This window comes from Heterocephalus glaber, unplaced genomic scaffold (assembly GCF_053883595.1).
Source record: "Heterocephalus glaber isolate CG9 unplaced genomic scaffold, H.glaber_assembly_v1.0 deba00001481, whole genome shotgun sequence".
In the NCBI taxonomy this organism is placed as follows: Eukaryota; Metazoa; Chordata; class Mammalia; order Rodentia; family Bathyergidae; genus Heterocephalus; species Heterocephalus glaber.
The window spans coordinates 52,489,491-52,497,173 of NW_028258317.1; the positions used below are offsets into that span (position 1 = coordinate 52,489,491).

Genomic DNA, 7,683 nt, shown 5'->3' on the forward strand with positions numbered 1-7,683 from the left:
CTCATGGATGCCAAGCCAGTGCTCTAGCACTGAGCTATATAGTGCTTTTTATATTTTGAGACAAAGTCTTGCTAAATTGCCCAGGCTGCCTCAAACTTTGATCCTCCTGCCTCAGTCTCCCGAGTACAGTAAGTCCCCAAATTACAAACCAGTTCTATTCTGGGAAAATGTTTGTAAGTTGAATTCATTTTTAAGTTCAACAAGGTGGTCTTATACATTTTTGACACAAACATACAATGTAAAGCATAAAAAACCCAAACACACACACACACATGCGCGCGCACACACAAACACGTACTGTAAGTAAATTTTTTGCTTTTACAGTTACCTTAAAATGGTGGTACAACAACTGGCATATAGGGGATTGTATGGAGTGAACTGACAAGAAGACAGTTACTAACTGGAGGAAGGAGAGTCGGTGGGTGTGGTGGAGTCGAAGGATAACAATAGGAGGTAGAGGCAAGATGGAATTTTGCTCACATCTGATGACACAGGTTTTTTGATGGTTTCAATTGCTTACCCGCTTGAAAAAATGATCCAGTGATGTCTGAGTAGTAGCTCTTTTTTTCTCTTCATAGATGACTCTGTAGCACTGGATGGCATTCTGAATGGCTGCTGCAACTTCTGTGTATCATTCTATGTTGGAGGTCCTATGCCTCAAAAACTAACAATGCCTCTTCAAGTAAAGAAAATTCCCTTGCCATATCCTATGTTGTGAATCTCTTTGGTTACATCTTCCTCTTGGCTCTCTTCAGCTGTTCACCAGGTCTCTAATTCCATCAGGTCCTCATTGGTAAGCTCCTCATATTGCACAGCAAGTGCAATGAAGTCATCCTCTTGTAGATCTAACTCCAACTTCTTGCTAAGGGTCACAAAGCTGTTGAAGACCTCATTGGACTCCTTACCATCTTCTCAAGTACACGAACTTTATGAACAAAATGTAGGCAAAGGTTCTTCCAAATCCCATCATGGAAAGGGCCAAGGATTTAGCTCAGCGGTGCTGCACCTGCCTTGCAAGCACAAGGTCTTGAGTTTGATCCCTGCTACCAAAAAAGAAAGAAAGAAAGAAAGAAAGAAAGAAAGAAAAGTACCAAACCCCATCATGGTGACAGCTGAAACCTCATACCAAGCAAAGTTGATGTTTTTATGGCCTTGTAGATGTTATAGTCCTTCCAAAATTGTTGTAAGGTGTTCTTGTTTCATCATTTGCCTTCACTGCCTGACAAAAGGTATGACATAAATATTTTTAAAGCTTCACATGAATGGAAAGTCACAATAACTCCTTGGTACATAGGTTGGATGAATGCTGTAGTATTCAGTGGCAGATGCACTACTTTGATGTTAGGATGAAAGTCATCTATGAATTGGAGGTGACCTGGTGCATTGTCAAGCAGGAAAAAGAATGTTGAATGGGATGTCTCCCTCCAAACAACATTTCTCTATCTCTGGGATAAAGTGGTGGAAAAAACAGTCCTGGAAAAGCCTGTGTAACCCACAGTTTGGAGTTATTCTTCCACCCACTGGTAGAAAGCCCTTGGCTATGTTTTTAAGGGCTCTTAGGTTCTCTGAATGGTAAACTAAGAGAGGCTTAGTTTCATATCACCAGAAGCATTGCCACCAAACAACAGAGTAAGTCAGTCCTTTGCTGCTTTGAAGCCTGGCATCAACTTTTCATCTTTACTGTTCTGGTATCCTCTTCTAGTATAGGCCTGTCTCATGGTTAAAAACCTGTTGGGGTAAATAAGCACCTTCATCAATAATTACTTGAGAGGGCGGGGGGGAGACGGGGCGGGACGGGTGTGAGGAGGGAAGCTGTTGAAGTTGGAAGTTTGGGACGCCTCCTGGCCTGACCGCACCTTGCCTAGGGAGGCTCCTCTGTCTCCTCCCAGCCCAGAGCCCCTGTCCGCCCGTCCTTCCTTCCCCTCCCGTGCATGATGGAAACACCATGGCCATCGCAGCCCAGCTCTCCCTGACACAGTTATCAAGTGGGAATCCAGTATATAAAAAGTCCTATAGACAGGTTGATACAGGCAGTACTGGTAGGGTGTTGGCTTCAGATGCTGCTGCTTTCCTGAAAAAATCAGGGCTTCCAGACTTGATACTTGGAAAGATTTGGGATTTAGCTGACACAGATGGCAAAGGCATCCTGAACAAACAGGAAATCTTTGTTGCTTTGCATCTTGTGGCAAGTACAAAGAATGGACTGGAGGTTTCACTGAATAGCTTGAACCTGGCTGTTCCTCCACCAGGATTTCATGATAACAGAAGTCCTTTGCTAACCAGTGGAACTTCTGCAGCTGAGCTGCCATGGGCTGTAAAATCTGAAGATAAGGCCACATATGATGCAATTTTTGATAGCTTAAGTGCAGTGAATGGATTTTTGGCTGGTAATCAAGTGAAACCAGTGTTGCTTAACTCTAAGTTACCTGTGGAAATTCTTGGAAGAGTTTGGGAGTTGAATGATTTTGACCATGATGGAATGCTTGACAGAGATGAGTTTGCAGTTGCCATGTTTTTGGTATACTGTGCACTGGAGAAAGAACCTGTGCCAATGTCCTTACCTCCAGCTTTGGTGCCACTATCTAAAACAAAATCGTGGGTTGTATCCCCTGCAGAAAAAGCTAAATACGATGAAATCTTCCTGAAAACAGACAAAGATATGGATGGATTTGTGTCCGGATTGGAGGTCTGTGAAATCTTCCTGAAAACAGGTTTACCTTCTACCTTACTAGCCCATATTTGGGCATTATGTGACACGAAGGACTGTGGGAGCTTTCAGAGGATCAGTTTTCTTCGGCTTTTCACTTAATCAAAAGTTAATAAAAGGCATTGATCTTCCTCACATTTTTACTCCTGAGATGATTCCACCATCAGACAGGATAACTTTAGAAAAGAACATCATAGGATCAAGTCTGGTTGCAGATTTCTCTGCTATTAAGGACTTAGATAACCTTAACAATGAAATAGTTGACCTGCAGAGGGAAAAAGAATAATGTGGAACAAGAGCTTAAGGAGAAAGAAGATACTATTAAACAGAGAACAAGTGAGGTTCAGGGTCTTCAAGCTGAAGTTCAAAGGGAGAATGTTGATCTGCAAAAACTACAGGGCCAGAAGCTAGAAGTACAGGAACTACTTGACGAACTGTATGAGCAGAAAGCTCAGCTAAAGGAGCAACTCAAAGAAGTCAGAAAGAAATGTGCTGAGGAGGCCCAGTTAATCTCATCTTTGAAAGCTGAAATAACTAGTCAAGAATCACAGATTTCTTCTTATGAGGAAGAACTGGCCAAAGCTAGAGAAGAGCTGAGCTGCCTAAAACAAGAAACAGGAGAATTGGAGGAGTGTGGAGTCAGGAAAGGCTCAGCAGGAACCTCTTCAACAGCATCTGCAAGATTCACAGCAGGAAATCAGTTCAATGCAAATGAGGCTGATGGAAATGAAAGATCTGGAAAATCATAATAACCAATTGAACTGGAGCAGTAGCCCACACAGTGTTCTTGTCAATGGCATGACAGATTATTGTAGCCTCAGCACCAGCAGCAGCAAAGCAGCCAATCTTAGTGAACCTGCTGAAGGCCAGAGCAACCTAGAGTCTGAGCCCATACACCAGGAGTCTCCAGCAAGAAGTAGTCCTGACATACCACCTTCTGATGTGACTGATGAAACGGAAGTGGTGACTGCAGCTATTAATGAAAATGTTTGTCCTGAAGTTGACAGTCACAGACATGTAAAAGAGGAAGATCCATTTAATGTAGAATCAAATTCATTGACAGATCCAGTTGCAGATACAAACTTGGATTTTTTCCAGTCCAATCCTTTTGTTGGCAGTGATCCTTTCAAAAATGATCCTTTTGGAGTGCTATAGTTTTCAGAGCATAGGTCTTTGATTTCTTTCATTAGGTTGATTCCTAGGTATTTCAGTTTCTTGGATGCTACTGTGAAAGGAATTGTTTGGCTTGTTTCTGTCTCAGTGAGTCTATTGTTCGTGTAGAGGAAAGCTATTGATTTTTGTGTGTTGACCTTGTAACCAGCTACTTTACTGAATTTGGTTATTAAGTCCAGAAGACTTTTGGTGGAGTTCTTGGGGTCTTCTATATAGAGTATCATGTCATCTGCAAATAATGACAATTTGACTTCTTCATTTCCTATCTTTATTCCTTTTCTTTCTCTTGTCTAATTTCCGTGGCTAATGTTTCCAGAACTATATTGAACAAGAGTGGTGATAGTGGACATCCTTGTCTTGTTCCTGATTTTAGTGTGAAGGATTTCAGTTTTTGACCATTTAGTATGATATTGGCTGTTGGTTTTTCATAGATGGCTTTTATCAGATTGAGGTAGAGACTGTCTATTCCAATTTTTTGTAGGTTTTTTATCATAAATGTCTGTTGGATTTTGTCAAATGCTTTTTCTGCATCTATGGAGATAATCATATGGTTTTTGTCCTTGGCTCTATTTTGGGAAAAGTGACCCATTTGGCGGTGATCCTTTCAAAGGTTCAGATCCATTTGCATCTGACTGTTTCTTCCAGCAATCCTCTACTGACCCTTTTGCCACTTCAGGTACTGACCCTTTCAGTGCACCAGCAACAGCAATAATGCATTGGTAGAAACAATGAAGCACAATGATCCTTTTGCTCCTGGTGGAACAGTTGTTATTGTAGTAAGTGATTCAGCAACAGACCCCTTTGCTTCTGTTTTTGGAAATAAATCATTTGGAGATGGATTTGCTGACTTCAGCACATTGTCAAAGGTCAACAGTGAAGATCCTTTTAGTTCAACTACACTGAGCTCTGTCAGCAGTGTGGTCGTTCCAAAAAATGCATTTGAGGAAACACTGGTCAAGAGTGAAGATGTAGCCCAGCACTGCCACCAAAAACTGGAACTCCAAGACCCTGGCAACCACCACCTAGGAAAAGACCCATCTGATCCCTTTAAAGTGAATGATCCATTTCAGCCTTTCCCAGGCAGTGATAGCCCCAAAGAAAAAGATCCTGATATGTTTTGTGATCCATTCACTTCTTCTACTTCTACTACTGCCAATAAAGAGGCTGACCCAAGCAATTTTGCTAAATTCAGTGCTTATCCCTCTGAAGAAGATATGATTGAATGGGCCAAGAGGAGAGTGAGAGAGAGGAAGAGCAGAGGCTTGCCCAACTGAACCAGCAAGAAAAAGAAGACTTAAAACTGGCTATTGGACTTAGCAAATCTGAGATATCAGAAGCATGAAGAATTCTCTTAAGGAGATTAAGGAGAACAATACAATACAACAATATTCTTGTCAACAATACAATATTCTTTTTCCTGAATATTGAAGCTATTTACCATGTGCATCAAAACTACCTATGAGCATGAAAATACAAAGGGTTTAAGATTCCTGTAAATATGACAAAGTCAAGGTTTTTTTTTTAAACTCTAATTCATATTTGTCTCTTATATTTTCCTCGAAAAGCAGTAAGTCAGATGAGACAGCTTCCCAGGCTCTTGTCTGGTGTACATTTCCTGTGAGCTTCTGCCCGCCTCTGCTATTTCACTGTACAGCTAGAGTACTCAAGCTTCTGTGTTCACCCTGTGCCACCTTTGACCTGTAGCTATTCCGGTGGGAGCCAGTGGGGCTCTTATAGTGTGCAGTATTCTCCCCCGCTTTGAATGGTTGAAGGAGGGGAAGGAAAGAGCCTATTTATTTTATGCTTGGTACAAATTGGCTAGTTTAAAGTGAATTTTTAAATTGCCTTATGGTAAAATACTATTTAATTTGATTTTTAGAGACAAGGAAAAATATTTTGCATAGATCAACTCCACTATTGAAAAAGGAATGCTTTGGGTTGAACCATTTTAATTTGAGTCAAATTTTTTCTAAATAAAAATATCAAAACTTCATGTGTGAAATATATTTTTAAAAAAATTTTCTCTGGATTTGAAGAATCTTAGATCAACAGATATGTTGCTAATTAACAAAATCAATTTCTTACAAATAAGATTTGTAAGCAAATTTTCATTTTAAGTGTCAGCAGAGAAACTTTATACTTAAAATATAATCATCAGTAAGCAAAACTCCTAACATGCAGCCATTCTGCCTTTGCTTTGGCATTGTCCTCTTTAGTTCATGATACATTTGTTCTTGTACTTTTGCAGAAGAAATTTTGGCAAGTTAGAAGTGGAAGGTACTTTAATTTTTCTCTCTTTCGTTTTTTGTTTAATGAAGGCTCAACTACTTGAAATATAAAAACTCACTGAATACAAATGGAAAAGTGACATGTATTATATCATACTGCTTTTTGTTCATCTTTGTGGTTCAATGTATTTACTCTCCCTGTTTTTCACCTATAAAATTGACAAACTAGCAAAAAAAGAAATTCAATTGGGAAAGAAAAGAGCCGCCAAAATATCAAAATTTTTCATGTGTTAAAAGCCCATTAGCAGAAAAGCCCAGATTTAGCAGAAAATTGAATTTGAGATAGATGGTGAAGTAGTCTGTAACTGTACTCTTACTTTTAAGCATATGTCACTGACTTAGGTGATTTATTAAATACCGGTAAAAAAAAAGTGTGCCTGAAAACTAATTAAAGTTCTCTGGGGTCACAAGTCAAGGTGGTATTGATCAATATTAACAGACTAAGTTATTAGCTAGTCTATAAATAAATTCAAAATATCTAATTTCATCTTGAAATGGTGCTTTTTTTCATTTACACACAATTGGACAGCTGGCATTTAAAGCAAATTTAAACCACTGTCTTGCACTGCTAATAACTTTTCTACTTTTGTAAATAGAAACATTGCAGCATAAAAAACTCAAACACATGAAGCAAGGGCTGAATCATAATCACAAGACTTTAATTTTGATAAACTAATTCATTGACTAAGGATTTACTGCAAACATTGATTGAGAAGGTAGTGTTGGGAGTTGTAGGTTCAATTTTCTGGGAGGTTTTTTTCCTTCCCCTTACTCTTCAGGAGAAAGCAAAGTTGACTTGAGCAACCTTCTTTTGCACTGAGAAAATGAACAAATGTTTGAAATGCTTTTAAAAATATTTTCAAATTAAAAAAACCACTCTGGAAAATATTAAGTGTCTGTAACTTATAAACATCAACTTTTGATGTAATAAGTATACCCTTATCTTAATGTATGTTTAACTGGATTATAGATTCTTATCTTTTGTTAAAATATGTATACTCAGTGGACCAATATATTAAAAGTATGTATATATTATATAAATATATATCTATTATCTCCATGCAAAAAAAATTTTCTTTAAGTGTTGCTGGAAATTCCTCATCAGCTACGGTATCTGCACTTGCTTCCCCACCACTTAAATCTATGTTGTGAAGGCTGGCTCTACCCTTGAATCTGTCAAACCATCCATAGCTGGCAGTAAAAGATGCACCCTTTTCACTCCATTTTTCTTCAAGTCTTCAAATAGGTTTTTAGTTTTTTCTTGAATAAGCATTAAGGTGAATGGGACTCAATGCTGTATCCTGTGAATACAGGATACAGTTTCTCCATCTCTTCTATCACTGTACCACACTTTTTGGATATTATTGTTCTTCACTGGCACAGCAGACTTCACATTCCATGATCTTGCCTTGGTTTTTTAGAATTGTGCCAATGGTTGAATGATTCATAAGAATGAGTGAAATTGGTTCTGTATGGGAGATTCTGGTCAGAGCTCAGAAGACCAGAAAGCTGGTA

General features: G+C 38.9%; 1 pseudogene; it reads left to right on the forward strand.

Annotated features, from left to right (window-relative positions):
• Positions 1 to 1,918: 1,918 nt before the first annotated feature.
• On the forward strand, positions 1,919 to 5,252 carry LOC101721652 (epidermal growth factor receptor substrate 15-like; annotated as a pseudogene).
• Positions 5,253 to 7,683: the final 2,431 nt, after the last annotated feature.